We start from the raw sequence: 23,669 nt of genomic DNA, 5'->3' as shown, positions 1-23,669 counted from the left end.
AAGCAGTGGAAGATGGCCAAGTTCTTTGGCCCCTGCCACCCATGTGGCTTTGGCCTGGCCTAGCTCTGGCCATTGTGGCCATCTGGGGAGTGAGCAAGCAGATGGAAAAAGATCTGTCTCTCCCTCATTGTCTGTAACTCTGACTTTTAACTAAATAAATAAATAATTCTTTAAAAAACAAAAACAAAAGAATTTTCCTATTCTTGGTGGAAGTTTTAGCTGAAAATTTATGAGACAGAATTGGCTTGGGAGCCTATAATGGACCATGAATAAAATTGTGGAGAGGTAGAAATTATAAACAAGCAGAAGCAGCTCATTAGAACAGGATAGATAGAAGTAGATTCATAGAATAGAGCTGAGTAACACTTAACAACAGTCCTTGGGGAGAGATTCTTGAACTATCTGTAGCCCCGGTTCTTGAACCTCCATGAGATCCTAGTCTCTTCATTCCTCCACATGATCTAACTTGAGAGGCTCTCATTGCTTGTAAGTAAATGAAATAACTAAAAACACTCAGCATAAATACTTCACAAGTGATTTTTTCTAATTTTCTGAACTCTAAAAGACATGAGTAAAGAGGATGAAAATTATTTTAGAAATGTTTAAGGGTAAAATTCACAAAAATAGTGATGAAAAAAACCAGAATGTTAAGGTCCTTATCTTTAAGGAATCTATGATGTTAGAAGTGTGATTTGTGTTGATTAAATCCTATTTAGAAGAAATAGTTGATAATGTGCTAATAATGAAATTCTTTAAATGGCAATGTTGTGCTGGATAAATTTCCAAGAATAAGGCAGTTGGGAAGAAACCTTGTTAATGATAACATTCTCCTATGGATTTAAAGTGGGATGGTGGTAATATCATGTATAGATGATGCCAGTGGCTGCAGGTACATGATTTGCAGTGAAGAGAAGAAAGAGAAAAAGAGAAAGAACTCCCATCCCCTGGTTCACTCTCCAAATGCCTGCAACAAGCCAGGGTTATTCCAGGCTGAATCCAGGAGCCTGGAACTCAATCTGGGTCTTCTGAGTGGGTGACAGAGACCCAAGCAGCGTTAGAAGGAAGCTGGATTGGTCAAGGAGCTGGGACTTGAACCAACCACTTTGATATGGGATGCAAGTGTCCCAGGAGGTGTCTTAACCACTGCACCAAACATCCACCACAGGCTATAATTTTTCTTTGTTGAATTCGATTAAGTCCTCTCAGCTGCCAAATAAAGTTGAGACTTTGCTCATGGAAGACAGGCATAACTGATGGACCTATGTAGTTGAGGGCAAAATTGGGGCCTATTTTGGACATGTTAGAGGAGTTTATGAAGAAGTAAATGCATTTGATTGAGAAATAGATAAAGCCTAGCTCCTATAAGTCCTAGAATAAGAATTATCATGACTGAGATGTGGGCTTATATTTCATTTGCTGGACCAGTAATCAGTCCCTATTAATTATAACACACATACTAAAATATGCTGCTACTTTTTTTGATTTTAGATGGTGATTCTTAGCCAGCTGTTAATTCCAGCTAATGTTTATGGAGAACTAAGCATAGGATTCTTTTTAGAATTAAACTAAGTAAAACAATTATCTCACAGGTGAACTTTAGTACAGAGATAATACAGCATCAAGCAATATTTTTAGAATGTCAATTCAACAGTTTAATTAACTGACTTCACTTCAATGTAGTAGAGTGTGAGAACATGCAAGTTCTGCATTGTCTTATTCAGGTCTGAGTCCTAAAATTTTTCCATCAAAATAACTCAACATTCATATTTATGATTGCATAAAGTAATGCACAAGTAATTATGCACAAGTAATGCACAAGTAACATGCACAATTAATTATGATGCAAATTTGAGATGTGTTAAAAATTTTGATTTGTTTCAGGTGCAGAAATTTTATTCGCAAGCGGCCACTGGCTTTGCTGCAGGTAGGGATTTGATTGAACTCATGGAATTCAGGCGTATGTTTTTATTTGGATAATTACTGTTAATTGTGATAGGATTTGATATAATTGGCTCTTGAAAAAAATATTTTTGTATGTTTATTAAATGTTGCCATATTATATTACTAAAACATTAAGCAGATGTGAAGAATTTTTTATATAGACTGAAATAAATTTAAATTTATTTACTGCTCAGAAATGATGGTGGTCGTTTAAGGGAAAACACAGTTAAGTCCTGTGATAACCAGAGACTGAGCAGGGATTTTCTGTTTCTTAGTTAAGCTTGTTCTGATAAGGATAGTGAGAGGAGAAATACAGAGAATGTCATTCTACAGGAAATTGGTGGATCATGAAGCTCCTGTAGGAAGTCTCACTGTTTGGTAAGATTATGTGGATAAGAGAATAGACTGACAAATTATAGGTAGTGGATATGCATAGTAATCTCTAATCTGTAGGCATAATTGGGTCAGGTTTGGGGTGGGGGAGTTCAGAACGAGCTGAAAGCTTCGACTGGGTGCTAGGAGGTTTGACATATGTGGTGTTGGAAGTTGCAAAAATAGGGCAAAGAAGCTGTGGATATTCTTCCTCTGTTGACATGAGCTTTCCAGGCTACAACTTCTTGGCATAATCCATAACATCTTTGCAGCCTTCTGAAACTTCTTGCCAGTCTCCAATATCTTTTAATGAAAATAAGCAATTGCGATAGAGCAACTGTATTCCTTAGGAGGTACACGGGAGCCTCTAAGTGGCAAGTGTCATTGTGAAAAGCCATCTTTTTTTAATATTAGCACCTCTTCAGCTGTCCAAAAGCTTTGTGCAAGCATTTCCAGTACTGGATTAAAACATGAATACAACGATAGTAGACTCTAATAGTTCTACAACCATACTCTTGAAGCATTAACTGAAACAAACACTCTTATTTTGGAAGAATTATTCAGTGGAGACAACCCCATTCAAAGGGAGAAAAGCAACCTAATTACATTCTACCAGCATCCGTAAGTGGCTGTTATGTGAAAATAATCACTGTGGTAAGAGCTGTAGGAGAGGCATTCTTCAACTACTTTCTTTTCGCAAACCTGCCCCCCAGGCCAATCACAAGCCCTGTAAATTCCACCTCTTTATGCTGCCTTGGTTTAGACATTCAACCCGCACTGGATCCAGCCTCATCACTGATCTTGCTTGCTCATCTCTGCGTTCCATCTTCCATCCAGCCACCACAGCTATCTTCTTCCAACCCCAAACAGGTCATGCTGCCTGCCTGCCAGAATTCATCAGTGCCCTGAAGGCTTCAGAATGAATTATTTTTCTTTTTCAAGATTTATTTATTTGAGAGGCAGAGAGAGAGAGAGAGAGAGAGAGAGAGAGAGAATGAGAATGAATCTTCCATCTGCTGGTTCACTCCCAGATGGCAGCAAAGCCAGGAGCATCTTCAGGTCTCCCATGTGGGCAACAGGGGCTCAAGCACTTGGGCCATCCTCCGCTGCCCTTCCCAGGCACATTAGCAGGGAGCTGGATTGGAAGTGAAGCGGCAGGACATGAACCAGTGCCCACATGGGATGCTATTGTTGCAGGTGGCAGCTTTCCCTGCTACTCCACAGTGGTGGTACCCAGAATGAATGTCAAACTCCTCTGCTTGGAACAAAGCCCTTCTTGTTCTTATCCTGGTTTCTTCAGTCTTGTTTCTCACCACATGCTCTCATGTACCTGTGCTCACACGTGGCAAGTTATTTGCGGTTCTGGGAAATGATTGTATCTTTCCCTGTTCCCTCTATGCATCCCCTCCAGATCCATTTCATCTGGCAAACACCAGCCACCTCTCATCCCTCCCCACTTACTCTTCAGCTCCTTTCCAATTCTTTCCCCAATCTGAGTTCATCAACCATAGCATCCAGTTATGCCCATTTCATGATGATGTTTCTATTTACTTAGCGTTGGTTTACTGTCTGCATCCATAAATGAGTTAACAGTTACTTAAAGATAAGAGCTACTTTCTATTCTATATCCTTAGTAGTTAGCACAATGCCTTGCTCATCACATAGATACAATAAACAAGTAGTCATATATGCAGTCAAATCTGCTTCCTAAATATCATTTAGATGCATCTCCTCATTTTCATCCCTGCTGTTATAATGTTAGCTCAGATTCTCATGGCTCATCTGTATTGCTAAAACAACCTCTGTCAACAATTGGTTTGCATTATTTCCAGTGGCAATTCATTCTTCACATGTCATCACCGGTACATATTTTGAATACATAGATATAATCATTTGATTGAATGACTGGAAACCCATTTTGGGTCTCCTCACTATATTAAGAATAAAGTACAACTCTTTAACAAACTGCGCAAGGGCTTTTGGGATAGGAGTCCTCCCTTTCTGGTCTTGTCACCCACTGTGACTCATCCTCATTGCAACCACATGCTGTACTCTGAAAGTGCCTTGTTCTCTAAGGTTATATCTGCTAGGACTTTATTCCCTCTACACCACCACTGACAAATCCAAATCATCCTTTAAAAGCTGCAACCTGAGTGTGGTGTTGTGGTGCAGTGGGTTAACTCACCACCTGCAATGCCAGCTTTCCTTATGGGTACCATTCAAGTTCTGGCTGCTCCACTTCCTATCCAGCTCCCAGCTAATGTGCCTGAGAAAGCAGTGGAAGGTGGTTCAAGTACTTGGTAAGCTCCTGGCTTTGGCCTGACCCAGCCCTAGCCCTTGCAGCCATTTGGGAAATGAACCAACAGATGAAAGACCTCCCTATCTGTCTCTTCCTCCTCCCCGCCCCGTAACTCTGTCTTTCAAATAAATAACCTAAATAAATAAAGATGCATCCTCTCAGAAACGTTTCATGCCATACTCTGTCACCCCTCGTTTCTATATCCACTATATTATAATGGTTGCCTTTCTAATATTTCTCCAATATAGATCTTTAATGAAAAAATCTTGTCTTGTCCATTTCTCCAGTTGCTGATCAATCAATAAACATTTGTTTATCAAGTAAATGAGGTACATATTTAATATCATCAGATATATTAATGAGGCCAGCACTGTGGGGCAGTAGGTTAATCTTCCGCCTGTGGGGCGGGCATCCCATATGGGCACCAGTTTTAGTCCTGGATGCTCCCCTTCTTCCAGTCCAGCTCTCTGCCTCTTCCAATCCAGCCTGGGAAAGCAGTGGAGGATGGCCCACTGCTTGGACCCCTGCACCCACATGGGAGATGGAGAAGAAGCTCCTGGCTTCTGGCTTTGGATTGGCACAGCTCCAGCTGTCACAGCCATTTGGGGAGTGAACCAGCAGAGGGAAGACCTTTCTCTCTATCTCTTCCTCTCACTGTCTGTAACTCTATCTCTCAAATAAATAAAAAAAATCTTTAAAAAATAGATACATTAAGCTGGAATCATTTATTTCTTTGTTTCCAATGATACACATATTCACTATATAAAAAGTTTTGGTTGATCTAAGAACCTTCAGTAGGTTTCAAACTCTCAGTTGAATAGCAGGATTGAAACCCAAGTGTCATATTCATTTATTATTTCGTAGAAACAGTTTTGAATACTATGTTCCAGCTAATAAATGGTAAAACTATTGCTGGGCTTGCTTTTCTTTTTCTCAGCTGTCCAGTGATGAAATTGTTACTATTAGAAGTATCAGCAATATGGAGAAATAGGACATGCTTGCAGAAACATCAGTTTGAAGAACTATTTGTGCATAAAAATACCTATACAAGAACTAAGGAAACCAGGTGAGAGAGTGTATAGCACCTGGCTATACCAGAAAAATAAGAAAAGACACATTGAAGAGAGTGAGAAAGATAGTTTCGGGGCCAGTGCTGTGGCATAGTAGGTTAAGCCTCCACCTGTGGTGTAGGCAGACATCCCATATGGGTACCAGTTCCAGTCCTGGCTGCTCCATTTCTGCCTGGGAAAGCAGTAGAAGATGGCCCAAGTGTTTGGGCCCCTGCACCCATGTGGGAAACTTGGAAGAAGCTCCTGGCTTCGGGTTGGCCCAGCTCTGGCCATTGCAGCCATTTGGGAAGTGAACCAGCAGATGAAAGACCTCTCTCTCTGTCTCTCTCTCTCTGTCTGTAACTCTTCTTCTCAAATGAATAAATAAATCTTAAAAAAAGAAAGATAATTTCATATTACCCAAGTCACTTTGTCCCCAACCACAAACTGCACAGCATGAAGTGAGGACCCTTGTAAGTGGGGAAGAAGAAAGAAATGAGAACTGGGATTTGCCTGGGATCCCCAAACCCAGATTGCCCCAGTAAAACCCAGTACCAGGCCAGCCCCCACAGCCCCAGACTACAGGCCAGTACCCGCAGACCAGCCTCTAGGCCTTCTCCAATTCCAAACAAGCCCCCAGAGCCCCAGACTTCCGACCTGTTCCAGGGCCAGGCCAGCCCTGTAGACTGAGTCTCCAGGCCCACCCTACTACTGGGCAGGCCCCAATAGTCCCAGGCTCTGGATTACCCCACCAGTACAAGCCCCCAGCTTTAGACCCATTTCAGTGCCAGGTCAACCCACAAAGTCTGGTTATCAGACTGGCACCCACAGATCCAAGCCCACTTCCATGCCAGGGGACTTTTTTCATGGCTTGGCCATGAGAATCTGTGGATTCCACCTCTAGGCTGGTCCCTGAAGGTATAGGCCCCTGGTCTGTCCAATGCCAGGTTGGCCCCTGCAATCCCAGGCTAGCACTCATGACCTCATGCTCTAGCAGACGTAGGGTACAGGCCCACCCAGGGTGCTAGACTCCAGGACCTCCCCTGGAGACCCAAGGTCCAGGCTGATCTCCATGGCCCTAGTCTGAAACACAGGATGCAAAAAAGCAGCTCTGAGAGGGGAAATTGATACCAATAAATGCGTACATCAAAAAAGATCTCAAGTTAACATGTACCTTAAAGAATTAGAAAAGGAAGAATAAATTAAGCCTAAAGTAAGCAGAAGGAAGGAAATAATAAAGATCAGAGCAGGAATCAATGAAATAGAAAGTAGAAAAACAGTAAAAAGATCAATGAAATCAGAAGTTTCTTAGTATTTGTGTGTGTGTGTGAGTGTGTGTTTTAAAATTTATTTATTTATCTGAAAGAGTTACATAGAGAGAGAAGGAGAGGCATAAAGAGAGAGAGTCTGCCATCCACTGGTTCACTCTCCAGCTGCGCCGATCCGAAGCCAGCAGCCAGGAGTTTCTTCCAGGTCTCCCACATGGGTTCGGGCCCAAGCACTTGGGCCATCTTCTACTGCTTTCCCAGGCCATAGCAGAGAGCTGGATCAGAAGTGGAGCAGCTGGAACTTGAACCGGCGCTCATATTGGATGCCAGCACTGCAGGCAGTGGCTAGGAGTCAGGAATTGAATCCAGGTCTGATGTGGTGGCACATGAGACTATTTGAGCTACCACTGCTGCCTCCTAGGGTTTGCATTAGCAGGAAGCTGGAGTCAGTAGCCAGAACTGGGTCCCAAACTCAGATACTCCAATATGAGATGCTGGTATCATAACAGCTAGGCTAAACATCTACCTGTCTTGATTTGTTTTGGCACCAAATCTGTCTTTAATACTAAATCAGACATTCAGAAAGATGTAAAATTCACAGTAAAATTCACTACCCTGCAACCCTACCATAGCAGCATATGATGTTTTGCTTAGTGAATTTGTGGGTACATTTGTACAACTTTCTGACTAAGGTAGCAAGTTTACATGGAGGTTAGAGGGAGCACATTAGTCAGATTCTTGCAAAGACTATAGCAAGTTATCCTATGTTGAACTGACCTGACTTATTTAATTGCATATGGCTAATCTTTATAAAGATATCTATATAGATACAGAACACTTTCTTTTCAATGAATTTAATTATGAATTATTACCTACTTTCATTCTTTATGCCTTTCTCTTTTCATATCAGTGAGATTTCTCAGTGAAAATAGTCCAAGTTCTCTCCATTTAGTGTTGGTTTTATTGAAACATCTACTTATTTACTGAATAGGGAGATTTTGCCTATGTTATCTCATAGAACTCTTATAATGACCTTGTCAACAACTATCATTATCTCCAACTTGTAAATGGGAGAAAGTGAGTTTCACAGAAGTTAAATGTTATGTCCAAGATCATACATGACCTGGAAACAAATCCCTGTCTCTCTGCTCTATTCTCTTTGCATTCTGATTTACTGCCTGTAAGATAAACATTGAGTTGTGCACAGTAATGCTTCAGAACCTGACCAAGCTTTTTTTTTCATTTTCAATTATCTTTATATACAAAAGATCAATTTAGTATATATTAAGTAAAGATTTCAACAGTTTGCACCCACACAGAAGCACTAAGTGTAAAATACTGTTTGAGTACTAGTTATAGCATTAATTCACATTGTACAACACATTAAGGACAGAGATCCTACATGAGGAGTAAGTGTACAGTGACTCCTGTTGCTGACTTAAAAAATGGACACTCTTGTTTATGGCATCCGTAATCACCCTAGGCTCTTGTCATGAGTTTCCAAGGCCATCGAAGCCTTTTGAGTTCGCTGACTCGATCTTTTTTAGACAAGGTCATAGTCAAAGTGGAGGTTCTCTCCTCCCTTCAGAGAAAGGTACCTCCTTCTTTGAGGGCCTGTTCTTTCCACTGGGATCTCACTCACAGAGATCTCTCATTTAGGTGTTTGTTTGGTGGTGGTTTGTTGTTGGTTGTTGTTTTTGTTTTTGTTTTTGTTTTTCCACAGTGTCTTGGCTTTCCATGCCTAAAATACTCTCCTGGGCTCTTCAGCCAGATCCGAATGCCTTAAGGGCCAATTCTGAGGCCAGAGTGCTGTTTAGGACATCTGCCATTCTATGAGTCTGCTGTGTATCTCGCTTCCCATGTTGGATCGTTCTCTCCCTTTTTTATTCTATCAGTTAGTATTAGCAGACACTAGTCTTGTTTATGTGATCCCTTTGACTCTTAGTCCTATCATTATGATCAACTATGAACAGAAATTGATCACTTGGACTAGTGAGACAGCATTGGTACATGCCATCTTGTTGGGATTGAATTGGAATCCCCTGGTATGTTTCTAACTCTAGCATTTGGGGCAAGTCAGATTGAGCATATCCCAAACTGTACATCTCCTCCCTCTCTTATTCCCACTCTTATATTTAACAGAGATCATTTTCAGTTAAATTTAAACACTTAAGAATAATTGTGTGTTAATTACAGAGTTCAACCAATAGTATTAAGTAGAACAAAAAAAATACTAAAAGGGATAAAGTATTAAGTTGTTCAACAGTCAGGATAAGGGCTGATCAAGTCACTGTTCATGACCAAGCTTTTCAAAGAAAGTCTCAGTCATGATATTCCTGTCTTCTATTTTCCCCTCATTCCACTATGTCTTCATCCCATTTTCCATCTAAAGGGCTACCTTTGAGAAACTCATCTCTATTGAAGGAAATGATGTCTTGGTTTGCTGTTTTAATATTTGAAAGTCCATGCTTTCTAGGAAATGTGATTCCTACATAAATTAATTCCTTCATGCTTTAGTTGAAATCAAAACTCCTATTAATGTAGTCAGTGGAAGGGAAAGAAGCAGAGAGGGAAGGCAATGAATCATTCAGAGCCCCTCTGCCAGGATATACGGTACACGTGTTTAAGACCTTAGCTTGTTTCAGCCTCAGCGTCATCTCTAGGGTAGATGTTATAAAGACCATTTGATAGGTAGGGAAACTGAGGTACAGCTGACTTAGCTGCAGAGCTAGGACTTGAACTTTAATATCCAGAGTCTAAGATTTTTCTCCTGTATTATGTTGAACATTCTTTCCTTTACTTAGTTGAAAGTTCTTATTGAGAGATTCTTTTTCTAAAACATAAATTCCATTTTATATAGTTAAAGTATACAAGATGACATCTGAGATATGTATATAGTAAAAAGATTACCAATAGTGAAGAAGATTAGCATATCTGTCTTCTCATCTTTTTGTCTTTTTTTTTTTTTTTGGCAAGAGTAGCTAAAATCTCCTTAACATGAATCCCATATATGCTACAATTTTGTTACCTATATTTCTCATGTGTGCATTAGACCCCTAAACTAAACTTTTGCAATCTAGGTATCTGCTGATTGTATCCATTGCCTCCTACTCCTCTTACCATCTACTTTTTTGTTTTCTGTCCCTGTGTATTTGTATTTTTTTTGAGATTCCACATGTAAATAAGATCATACAACATTTTTCCTTTTGTGTTGATTTAATTCATTGAACATAAAGTCCTTTAGGCTCATCCATGTTGTGGTAAAGAGCAAGATCTTGTTCTTCCTTAGTGCTAATTAATATTCCATTATGTATATGTAGCACAGTTGCATTATCCTGTTATCCATTGATGGGCACTTTACTTATTTCCATATCTTGGCTATTGTGAATAAGGTTGCAATGAGTTTGGGTGTGTAAATCTTTGTATGAGGTGATGATTTCATATTTTTAATACACACCCAGAGAGGGATTGCAGTATTATATGGTGGTTCTACTTTTAATTAATTAATTAATTAATGAGGAGAGAGAATGCAAGAAAGGGGGCACATCCATCTTTTGGTTCCCTTCTTAAATGCCCATAAGGGCCAGGGGGTCAAAGCTGAGAGCTGGGAACTCACTCCAGGTTTCCAACATGGTTGTCAGGAATTCAATTAGTTAAACCATCACTTGTGGCCTCCTAGAGTCTATGTACATTATCAGGAATCCAGAGCCAGAGCCAGGGACTGAACATAGACACTCCAGTGAGGGATACAGGTGTTCTGATTGCCATCTTAAAGGCATCCTAATTGCTACATCAAACACCTGTCCCAACGGCTCTCCTTTATTTCTTTAGAAATGTCCATATTGTTTTCTAAAATGGCGGCACCAATCTACATGCCCACCAACAGTGTGCAAGAGTTCCCCTTTCTAAACACCCTCAGCAATGTTTGTTATCTTTGGACTTTTTGCTAATGGGCATTCTAGTGGGTGTGAAGTGCTATCTCCCAGTGGTTTGAATTGTATTTCCCTTATTATTGATGATGTTGAGCACCTTCTCATAGGCCTGTTGAACATTTTTATATCTTCTCTGGAGAAATGCCTATTCATGTCTTTTGCCCATGTTTTAGTTGGGGTATTTATTTTCCACTATTGAGTTGTACAGGTTCTTCATACATTTTGGATATTAACCCCTTATTAGATACATGGTTTGCAAAAATTTCCTCCAATCTCTCGGCTGCCATTTCATTATGTCAATTGTTTCATTGCAGTGCGGAAGCCTTTTGGCTTTATGTGGCCCCATTTTAAAAGTTTTGCATTTATAGCCTGAGCTTTTGGTGTTTGATATTGGTCAAGGCCAGCATCCAGGAGCTTTCTCCTGCTTTCCCTTCTTGGAGTTTTGTGGCTTCAGGTCTTGAGCATTTTATCCATTTTGAGTTGCTCATTGTGTATAGTGTAAAATAAGAGTCCAATTTCATTCTCTGGAGTGTGGAAATTCCATTTTCCCAGCACCATTAATAGAAGAGACCATCCTTTCCCAATTGTGTCTTCTTGGGGCCCTTGTCAAAAATTAGCTGAGTGTACATGTTTCAATTTATTTCTGGACTCTCAGTTCTGTTCCACTGCCTTATGTGTCTGTTTTTATTCTAGTACCATCCTGTTTTGATTATTATAGCTTTGTAATATAATTTTGAAACAGGATGTGTGATGTCTTCAACTTTGTTTTTCTTTCTTAGAATTATTTTTGTCTGCTTGAGGTATTTTATGGTTCCATACAAATTTTAGGATTGCCTTTTCTATTTCTATGAAGAAAGTTGCTGGGATTTTGATAGAGATTGCTCCTTGAGAGACTCTATTCAGCAGTAGTCATAATATTAAGATAAGAACTGAACTCCATGTTTTTAAGTCTTTATTTTCTAATTGCTCTGCACTGCTTATTGGTAATTTGTACCATTAGTACCTGGAACATAATAGGAACCTCAATATTTGATGTTATATTTATTTCATTTTTACCCAAGAATTGAGCTGTTACTTTGTATATATGTAATTTGTATCCTAAATATACTACTTTAAAGTTATTGTTTTTAGAACATTTTTTTATTTGTTTATTTATTTGAAAGGAAGGGGAGAGGCCGGCACTGCAGCTCACTTGGCTAATCCTCTGCCTGCGGCGCTGGCACACTGGGTGCTAGTCCTGGTTGAGGTGCTGGATTCTGTGCCAATTGCTCCTCTTCCAGTCCAGCTCTCTGCTGTGGCCCGGGAGCAGTGGAAGATGGCCCAAGTCCTTGGGCCCTGCACCCACATGGGAGACCAGGAGGAAGCACATGGCTCCTAGCTTCAGATCGGTGCAGCGCACTGGCCATAGTGGCTATTTGGGGGAGTGAACCAACGGAAGGAAGACCTTTCTCTCTGTCTCTCTCTCTGTCTAACTCTGCCTGTAAAAAAAAAAAAAAAAAAAAAAAAAGAAAAAAGGGGGAAGCAAACCCATCAACTGGTTCACTCTCCAATTACCTGTACAGTCAGGACCAAATCCAGGAGCCCAGAACTCCACCCAGGTCTTTCATATTGGTAGCAGTGACCCAAGTAGTTGGGCTATCATTTGCTGCCTCCCAGGCACATTAACATGAAGCTGAATCAGAAGCATGGAGTAGCCAAGACGTGAACCAAGGCACTTCACTATGGGATATAGGTGTCCCAAATTTCAGTTTAACCTGCTGTACCACAATGCCCAGCCCTGTGCCAAACTTTTAATTCTCTTATCTTGTTTAATCCACACATACTCTCTACAAGGCAAGTACTATTATTATCCTTTTTTTTTTAAAGATGAGAAGAGGAGCCTTAGGGAAGTTCAGTGTTATAACTAGTGAGGAAGTCATCTCAGAGTAAAGAGAGACTATGGAAATTAGCAGTGGAAGTATCTCCAAAGGTAAGTAGGTTGATCCATGTTTTAGAGCAGTGGAGCATTTGGACCTTGAATGTCCTTGGCTCTAAAATTAGTAGCAGCAGCAGATGTTACCCATGGGTTGAAAATATTTCCAGGGGTTGGTACTGTGGCTCAGTGAGTTAATGCCCTGGCCTGAACCGCCGGCATCCCATATGGGTGCCAGTTCAAGACCCAGCTGCTCCACTTCCATTCTTGCTCTCTGCTATGGCCTGAGAAAGCAGTAGAAGATGGCCCAAGTCCTTAGACCCCTGCACTGTCATGGGAGACCTGGAAGAAGCCCCTGGCTCCTGGCTTCAGATGGGCACAGCTCTGGCCGTTGAAGCCATTTGGGGAGTAAACCATCCGATGGAAGACCTCTCTCTCTCTGCTTCTCCTCTCTCTGTGTAACTCTGACTTTCAGGTAAATAAATAACTCTTAAAAAAAAAAAAAAAGAAAATGTTTCCAAAGATTTCTTCTGCGATCTCATTCACCCTTTGTTTTTCTTAGATAGGTCCTGGAAGGATGAACTTAGTATGCAAACTGGAGGGCACAGGTACAAAGTCTCAAATATCTCTAATCATAGCCTTTGCACATGCATGTGTTTAATCATCAGTATGTCTGGGACTTTATTATTGTTGGTAGGCCCTTGATGTCTTCAGACTGTGAGATCTGTCAGTTCAAAAATCTGCCATTCTAACAATTAACTTGGAAGTCTCCAAAAACTTATGTTTGTGCCATAATATGAATATAATTTATATATATTTTGTATGCTTAAAAACAGTTATCATCTAAGATTACTTTATTCCACCTAAGCCAAATGTAAAACACAAGAAATCTGTGAACTGGTGTTATGGGCTGAACTGTGTCCCTTAAAATTCCTGTGTTGAAATCCTAACCTCCAGGGCCTCAGAATGTGACATTTGGAGATAGGAGCTTTAAAATGGTACTTGAATTAAAATAATGTCGTTAGAGTGGGCCCTAACCCAATATGGCTGGTGTCCTTATAAGAGGAAATGAGGGTACAGGCACAAATGGAGGGAAGACCATGCGTAGTAGTCCACTTTGTGTTACTATAATGAAATACCCGAGGCAAGCTAACTTTTATGGAAAAAAAAAGAGAAGTTTCTTTCTTTTTTTAAGATTTTATTTATTCTAATTGAGAGGTAGAGTTACAGACAGTGAGAGGGAGAGACAGAGAGAAAGTTCTTCCTTCCGTTGGTTCACTCCCCAAATGGCTTCAACGGCCGGAGCTGAGCTGATCCAAAGCCAGGAGCCAGGTGCTTCTTCCTGATCTCCCATGTGAGTGCAGGGGCCCAAGGACTTGGGCCATCTTCTACTGCTTTCCCAGGCCATAGTAGAGAGCTGGATTGGAAGTGGAGTGGCCAGGACTAGAACCAGTGCTCATATGGGATACTGGCACCGCAGGCAGAGGATTAACCTACTGTTCCAAGGTGCAGGCCCCAGAAATTTTTTTAGCTCACAGTTTTGGGCACTGAAAGTTGAAACAGCATTGTGTAGGCTCTTGTAAGGGTCCTCTTGGCTATATCACCTCATGGCAGATGGCAACAGGGGTGGTGTGTGTGCAAGGAAGCCAGAAAGAGGTTGAGCTCCCATAATCCCTTCTGAGGCGAGGCCCTCAAGTGACCTGAAGATCTCCCACTTAACCCTTTCTCTCGAAGGTCCCACCTCCCACATTGCCACCATGGGGACCAGGGTCCCAACAAATGAACCTTTCGGGGGAAACACCTAAGCCACATCTGAACCATATCATCATGTGAAGTCCCAGGGAGAAGATGTCATCTATGAGGTGAGGGACATCAGAAGGAGGTCCAATATCTTGATCTTGGACTTCCAGCCTTCAGAATTTTAAGAAAATAAGCTTTTACTTTTTGAACCACTCAGATTATGGTATTGTGTTACGGAAGCTGTGGAAACTAATACAATTGGCTTCCAAATTTGTGCTGACAGAGTTACAAATTTCTAATTAGATACATTCATTTCAGATGCTATAATGCAATACCAAAGATGTCCTCCAAAATAACCTATTTTGACAATATGATTTTCCTGGTACTATTAATTACAATACTACTAAGAGTTATGGCCCTTGTTCAGTTGGTGGCATTAATGAAATGTATTTGGTCTTATGCCATTTTCTAACCAAAATTATTTATCAGTAAGTAAAATTGGTATCATTTGGATCAAAGCCTTTATGAAGCCTATAATTAAAATTACTTAAATGGAGAAATTTTAATCACAAATTCAAAATTCATAAATTGTCACGAAGTTGGTAATCTGATTCTATAATCGGAAAAATTATATTTTAGAAATACTCTTCCCTTGTGTATCTGATATAAAAATCATGGAACAAGACCATAGAGAGAAAAAGAGCGGAAAAAGCATTCACTGAATCTTAATTAAAATCTTATTTGTTGAGTGTTGCAGTTTTCTAGAATGAAAGACATGTATATGTTGTAAAAACCAATTAAGATTGCTTTTTGCTCATAAAAAGAAACAGCTGGGTTTTAACATCTGAGTGTATTCAAGATCAGTGTTCACTGAGAAAAAGAAAATTCATGGCCATTTGGAGAAGAAAATGAAAATTCAGCTTACTCATCAGCCATTAAGAAACATTCTTCATGTGAACATGTAGCATAAAGCTCATCAGGTTTAGAATCCAGCCATGCTTTCGAGTATTACAAAGCTCAGCCTCTTGATTAGATGCCATTTTAGCTGAATATTTTAATCCTGAAATTAGAAATTTGCACTGTGTAACCATTATGTCCACTGCTACCTGACAGTGTCACTAGGGACCTATGAACCATGGACCTTGGTCTCCTCTGACTGCCGGCTAGGATGATGGGACTGTGACCCAAATAATTTAGAGCTCCCCTTCACCCTCTTCTCTCTCCATTGGTTTAAAATTGAATTCTAAACTTCTCTGAGAATGAATCTGAGAAAAGAGAATTCCTCATTGTGATTCGTTGGTAGTCCCAAAGGAGATTCTGATTCCTTAATCTGCCCTTTCTAAAACAAATCAGCAGAAGGAGTAAAGAGAAAGTAATGATTTTAAGTGGCATCTGGCTCACAGCCCTGACTAGCTGTCAGAGAAAGACCTGTGATGTTCCAGAAAAGATGAAAACCTCAAATTCCCCCTCCAAAAATGGTAGTTTTTTTCAGTCTACTGCCAGAATCTATAAAGCACTTCCATTATCCATGAAGCAGCAAAAACACAATTGAAAAATGAACATAACTGACTGTTCTGCCCGAATTATGCTGCCAGAAATGGAATAATCTTTCTAGGTGAAAGTAGCTACACAGACCCTCCAGCCTCTGCTGTGCCTTGACCCTGTGGGTACTGCTTTCGGAGGCAGGCAGCGGGTCTATCCCTACCTCCAGCCCCAAATCAGTCAATCATCATATGAGAATTGGAACTCCCTGACTTCACTGGGCAAGATCTGGAAAAAATCCTGGATGTAAAAATCCTACCACACCAGACACTTCAGAACATAAAAGAAGGGACAGGGGTGAGTGGAGTCCTTGTGGCAGGCCACACTGAAGTTGTAGCTTTGTGTGCACCCCATCTCTAGAGCTTTAGGAACTGGGAAGTGAGAGAGGGAGAATGCACTGTCTTATTCCTTCAGAGTTGCAGTAGATGCGATTCTGCTAATTACTACAAATGGGTCTAAGTCAAGATTTCTCAACCTCAGCACTATTGAATGTTGGGGCTGGATAATCCTTTGTTGGTGGAGGGGACTGTTATTTGTATAGCATAATGTTTAGCTACATCTCTGTCCTCTCCTCATTAGATTCTTGTAACACCCTCCCCACTCAACTGTTACAAGCAGCAGTGTCTCCAGATGATACAAAATGCTCCTTGGGGCCAAAATCTGTCTTAGTGGGAAACCTCTGCATAGGTGAAGAAAATAATCAAAGACATCATTGCAATATAGGTTACTGAGAAGAAAAAAAAAAACTGGCCTAGGTATAGCAATCAAGATGGATCTCCGAGTTCCAGGCAAGCTCTGTAACTCTTGATGTTTTTGGAGCTCACATTATCTGCGATGTCGAGTTGTCGGTTGTGCACCACATTATCTCATTTAATCTCAGACTTTCCTATGAGGTAGATATTGTCCCTGTCTGTATTTTACATCTGAGGGAATGGAGACACAAAAAGGTAAGGCAGGGCCCACAGGTAAAGGTCCACACACTTGACTCCAGAAGTAGTTTTCTACTCAATAAACTATAAAAATGTATTGGTACCCCCGTATGTAGCCCTTTAGAAGTTGCAGGGCATTTTCTTAGTTTGCTTCAGTTTCTCTCCCTGACTCATTTCCATGGCACGATGGTTTCTTCCTACAGTTTAACCAAAGGCAAGTGCAGTATCTATTTTGACCAAGGCAGGCAGCGTAGCTTCAGTGCCAGACTGGCCAATTGGGGCCTGTTATTCATTCTAATGCATTAAGTCTAGAATCTGAAATACCCAACTGAGCCACAGCCTTCCTCTATGTCCCTCTACCCTGGAACATACCTCTGGTATGTTTTCTTCTTGGGTGTTCCAGATAACTTGAATGCCATCCACTTGGCCTAGACTTTGAACAATGTAGTTCTCAGCCAGCTTCAATTATGAGGCATACTCCAGGGCATTGTTTTCCTTGTGGGACTGACCCTCCGTGGATAGGAGCCTGTAACTGTTGTGCACCTGGGTCGCTGACACTGCCTTGCTCCTCAGGAGGAAGCCCTGTAACACAGCCAGTCCCTCTGGTTCTGGTCCCATCCAGCCCAGACGTTCACCATCACGTTTCTCTAGAATTGTTTTTAAAGACTTATTTATTTGAAAAGCAGAGTGAGAGAGAGAAGGAGAGAGTAAGACAGAGATAAAGAGATCTTTCATTCACTAATTTACTCCCTAAATGGCCACAATGGGTCAGCCTGGGTCCGGGTCAAAGCCAGGAGCCTGGGACTCCATCCAGGTCTCCCATGTGGGTGACAGAGATTCAAGTACTGGGCCACCATCTGCTGCTTTCCCAGGCACATTGGTGGGGAGTTAGATCAGAAGCGGAGCAGCCAGGATTTTACTGATGCTAGGATATGGGATGCCTATATCACCTTAACCTGCTGTGACAAAATGCCAGCCCCCTCTTGCACTTTTTAATCTTGCAAAGTTGAAACTATGCTTTTTATACAACAACTCCTCATTCCCCTCTTCTCCCAGTCCCTGGAAACCACCATTCAATTTTCTGTCTCCTTAAATTTGAGGCCGGCGCCGCGGCTCACTAGGCTAATCCTCCGCCTAGCGGCGCTGGCACACCGGGTTCTAGTCCCGGTCGGGGCGCCGGATTCTGTCCCGGTTGCCCCTCTTCCAGGCCAGCCCTCTGCTGTGGCCAGGGAGTGCAGTGGAGGATGGCCCAGGTGCTTGGGCCCTGCACCCCATGGGAGACCAGGAAAAGCACCTGGCTCCTGGCTCCTGCCATTGGATCAGCGCGGTGCGCCGGCCGCAGCGCGCCGGCCGCGGCGGCCATTGGAGGGTGAACCAACGGCAAAAAGGAAGACCTTTCTCCCTGTCTCTCTCTCTCCCTGTCCACTCTGCCTGTCAAAAAAAAAAAAAAAAAATTTTTTTTTGACTAATCTAGGAACCTCATAGATATGAAATCATACAGTATTTCTCTCTTTATGACTGGTTTATTTAACTGAACATTATATCCTCGTTTCATCCATGAGGTAGCATGTGTCTGATGGTACTTTTTTAAGGTTGAGTAAAATCTCATTTATGTATTTACCACATTTTGTTAATTCATTCAATGGTTGAAGGAGTCTTAGGTTGCTTCTACCTTTTAGCTTTTGTGAATAAAGCTGCTGTGAACTTGGGTGTATGAATATCTCTTCAAACACTGCTTTCAGTTATTTGGGGTATATACATATATGGAAGAGGAATTGCTGGATCATCTGGAAATAATAATTATTTTTAATACTTTCAGTATATAATTTTAATATTTTAAAAAGTGTTTTACTTGGCTGTGCTAGAGTTTGTTGTTATTGATATTGTTGTTGTTTTAATCTCCTTTACACAAGATAGAAAGCTTCGGCTCTGGATATATTTAAGTGAGTTTGAGGTCTCCCTGATGAAATCTAATTTTCAGTGATGGCAGTGACAATGTTTGAATAGTAAAATTGAAACTTACTATTAAACAATAAGTTGCAGTAGTAAAGATGCTCGATGCCAAATACTTGTTGAAAAGTATTACATTTTAGCTGGCGCTGTGGCTCACTAGGCTAATCCTCCGCCTTGCAGCGCCGGCACACTGGGTTCTTGTCCCGGTCGGGGCTCCGGATTCTGTCCCGGTTGCCCCTCTTCCAGGACAGCTCTCTGCTGTGGCCTGGGAGTGCAGTGGAGGATGGCCCAAGTCCTTGGGCCCTGCACCCGCATGGGAGACCAGGATAAGTACCTGGCTCCTGCCATCGGATCAGCGCGGTGCACCGGCCGCAGCGTGCCAGCCGTGGTGGCCATTGGAGGGTGAACCAACGGCAAAGGAAGACCTTTCTCTCTGTCTCTCTCTCTCTCTCACTGTCCACTCTGCCTGTCAAAAAAAAAAAAAAAAAGTATCACATTTTGATACCTCTTGGTGGAACACCAATGAAGATACACTTTTGTATCCTTTTGAATAGGATTTTTCCTTCCCATACAATGAACAATCCATAATCTAGTAGAGGTGGGACATTCAAATAGTATGTTCCTGTGATTGTGCTAAAAACCACATTGCCCTCGGAGTTTAAAAACTGAACACTGCTCTGGTCTCCATGTCATTCTAGAGCTTCTGTGAGCCTGTCAAATCTGATGAGCATCCACAGCTGACACAAGATGACGTCACTTGCTCTCTTGTTTGTTCCCCTGTCTCCTAAAAGCCAGTGGTACAAAGCTGCAATGCCTTTAGAGTCAACTCTGTGGCACAGTGGAATTTAAGAGCTTCCAGCAGTAGCCCTCATCTCTAGTGAAATTCTTAGGACGTTTTCTTCCTGAAGTACTTGTTTACAGCATCAGACATTCTGTAAAAATTCTCTTTGCTCCACATAAGCTTACATATGTAGCAAATGTTTACTTACCGCTATCACTTCGTGCATAAACTTGAAATGTGAATCTTGTAACTGTTTCCCCATGTATTAGTTCATTTAAATTTACAGAATCTCTTTTTGTGGGAGCTGGGATGGTCAAAATGTTATAGGATAGTCATCAAAGCAGTTCAGTTTGTATCCATTAACTCAACAAATACTGCCACACTGCCACTTCCGTCAGGCAGCATGCTTGGTGCTCGGTACAGGCTGGTGAGCAGAGTTTAAAATAGACATTCTCAAGGACCTTATCCTTTTAGAGGACACTCTAGATTTATTTTCTGAACTTGCTCCTGTCTCAGTCTTCTTCACCTGAGTAAAGGACATCACTATTTAACCAGCAGCTCAAGCCAGAAATCCAGGACTTTGCTTTGCTTTTTCCATCTCCTAACTCTCTGCTCCTAGCTCTTTTTTTCTTCAGCCTTCAAAATAGCTCTTGACTCCGTGTGCTTCTCTTCAGTCATTAGTGGAACCAAGCTACTGCCATTTCTCATTTGGATTAATGGACCTGAATTACTAGCTCTAACTAAGTCAACAACTATTACTTGATTGGATATCATTTGAAATTATCTTTGTTATTACAATGCTATTTTACATAAGCGTAAGTATAAAAATATATTTTGTTCTAATGGAAAGACTTTATGTATGCATACATACACACACATATGCACCTATGTAATTAGTCATTTGATTTAGGATAATATAATGAAATTAACTTTTGAATACAAATATATAATTAAAGCTGAAAATGGGAAAGTGTAATTAATATGGTCTTTGGCCAGAAATACCCAACTCCTGGGTTAGTAACCTCTTCTCCTAAGGTCCACAAGGAAATACATGCATGGAGGATGGGATAAAGTCAAACTACCTAGATAAGGCTCTAGATAAGGTTGTAGTGGACATTAGGGTAGCAAGATCTAAGATGTGGATTTGAACTTGGGACTCTAAATGCCAAATCTTAAGGCAGAACTTTAGGGAACTAGTTTATAACTGGAGGGCAAAGTATTTTGCTGAAACTTCATTAGCTTCAAGGATCTTGAAACAAAACAGGGGCCCATTCCTGTATTTCTGCCCCTACCTCTGAGATCTTGCTGTTCTAATGCCCACTACCATCTGACTGTGTCTCCATCACAAGATTCTACTCTGGGAAAGCATGGTCCACTTAGTTCCTTAGCTTTACCAGTCACATAGCTCCTCTTCCTTGGAGGAGAGGATTAATGATCAGAGCCAATTATCTGGGCCAGGGAGTGGGAGGAAGAGAAATTCCTCCTTTACACCACATAGCAAAATCAATTCCAGGAAAAACTTCAGTGATTTTCCACAAAATTTTGTGGCAAGAAAGGACTCTGTGACCATAAAGCCCAGGAACAAAATGAAAAAATTTGATGAATTTTCATACTTGAAGCTTACAGCAGAAAATTAAATTTCAACAAAGTGGAAGGGCAACATTTAACTGGGAAAATATTTGTACTAGATATGACAAAGAGCTTTTTCAAATAAATACCAGAAAATTCTCTTAGCTGTAACAGAGGCCTCGATTAGCACACACAACACAGACACACACACACACACACACAAATGGGGAAATCTTGCCATCATTTTTAGGAGATCCTCCCTGAAGAGAACACATTTAATTTAAAACCTTAGGGATGTGAGGAGTTGCCAGGCAGGGGAAGAGCACCTGGGCCTAGGGAACAGCATGTGTGAGAGCTCTGAGGCCAGGAAAGGCTTGTCATTGTCACAGACAGCACCAAAGCAACTGCGGGATCACAGGTGTGGCAGCACAAGATAAGTTTAGACAAGTTTTGGTTTTACACGAAGTGCAGTGAGAAACCACTGGAAGGTTTTGCAACAGATTGTTGCTCCCTGGATAGATGGACCTGCAGGAGGGGAATACTGGTGGAATTGGAGAGACTAGTCAGGAGAGGTAGGGGCCATTGATCCAAACTAGAAATGGTAGCAGCTTGAGTTCTACTGATGGCTATCAAAATGATATAGGTGGAGTCAGGGGCTATTTTGAGATGTTAGTATTTATAATATTTAACTTGCATAGAGGCTTCATAATTTGTTGTATGTACATTTTAAGATTTATTTATTAGAAAGATGGAGAGAGAGAGAGAGAGAGAGAGAGAGAGAGAGAGAGAGAATCTTCTATGTGCTGATCTGCTGGTTAACTCCCCAAATGGCTGCAGTGGCCTGGGTTGGCCCAGGCCCAAGCTAAGAGCTTCATCCAGGTCTTCAACGTGAGCTATCTATTGCTACTTTTCCAGATGTATGTTAGCAGGGAGCTGGATTGGAAGCAGAGCAGCCAGGACACAAACTGGCACCCATATGGGCTTAACCCACTGTGCCACAACGCTAGCCCAGGATTTGTTCTGTTAAGAGTTATTTGCTGAAAATGTGCTCTTTAAAATACTCTGTTTTGGTGCTTTACAGAATATTTCATCTATGTTTCTTGTAGGATTTTTCCCTGAATACTATAAACACTAGTATTGCCACAAAGTGAGCATTAAAATAATCCAGTAAATAATTATCATTGTCAATCTATTTTTGAAGACTAGATTAAAAAGGTATCTTCTAATTAACAGCAATTATTTTTGATTCAGTGACATCACTGAGTTGCCCTGTTGATCCTCAACTAAAATGTTGCTCCAGTGAAATTGGATGTCAGCCCTATATACCCAAGAGATCTTTCTCAACATAGCTTAGATTAAGCAGAACAAACTCACTGCATGTTTCAGAGGCTGACCCAGGATCAGAGTCCAAATCTCTCCCCTAAGCAATTTATTTAGGCTGTTGATTTTCCATTTCTAAACAGATCAGAATGAACAGTTTCCATTTTATTTTGCAATGAAAGGTTGAAGCCATCTTTTATAAAAATTCTTTAATTATTTGAAAGGAAGAGTTACAGAAAAAGAGGGAGAGAGACACAGAGAGATCTTCCATCTGTGAGTTCATTCCCCAGATGGTCACAATGTCCAGTGCTGAAGCCAGGAGCCAGCACCTTCAACTGGGTCTCTCACCTGGGTAGCAGGGGCCCAAGTACTTAGGCCATCTTCAGCTGCTTCTCCCAGGCCATTAGCAGGGAGCTAGATTGGAAGTGGAGTAGCCAGAACACGATCTGGTGCCCATAGAGGATGCCAGCAACACAGGCAGCAGCTTTAACCACTGGGCCACAGTGCCAGCCCCTGAGGCTTTTTATTTATTAATGAAAATTTATAGTATTGAGATTTCTTTTTAATTTCCCTATTGATGTCTTAGTAAAATTGGTCTACATCTGCAATTTGTTTCTTGAATAGCTTTTTTTTTTAACAATATATTTATCTATTTTAAAGGCATAGTTAGAGAGAGAGAGAGAGAGAGAGAGAGAGAGAGAGAAAGAGAGAGAGAGAGAGAGAGAGAGAGACAGAGAGGAAGCTCTTCAATCTGCTGGTCCACTCCCCACATGCCTGCAATGGCCGGCACTGGGCCAGGTTGAAGTCAGAAACCTGGAACTCCATCCTGGTCTCCCACATGGGTGGTCAGGGGTCCAGGTACTTGGGCCATTGTCTGCTGCTTTCTCAGGAGCATTGGCAGGGAGCTGGATTGGAAGGAGAGCTGCTGAGACTCAAACCTGGGCTCATATGGACTAACTTGCTGTGCCACAACTCCAGCCCCCTGATGAGAATGATTGATTTTCCTGAGTCCTCTCTGTAGGCATGATGTTTCACCTTATGGCATAACTAATATATTCCAAC

Source organism: Oryctolagus cuniculus, chromosome 8 (genome assembly GCF_964237555.1).
Source record: "Oryctolagus cuniculus chromosome 8, mOryCun1.1, whole genome shotgun sequence".
Lineage (NCBI taxonomy): Eukaryota > Metazoa > Chordata > Mammalia > Lagomorpha > Leporidae > Oryctolagus > Oryctolagus cuniculus.
The sequence above is the reverse complement of the archived record's forward strand: the minus strand, read 5'-3'. Positions refer to the sequence as shown.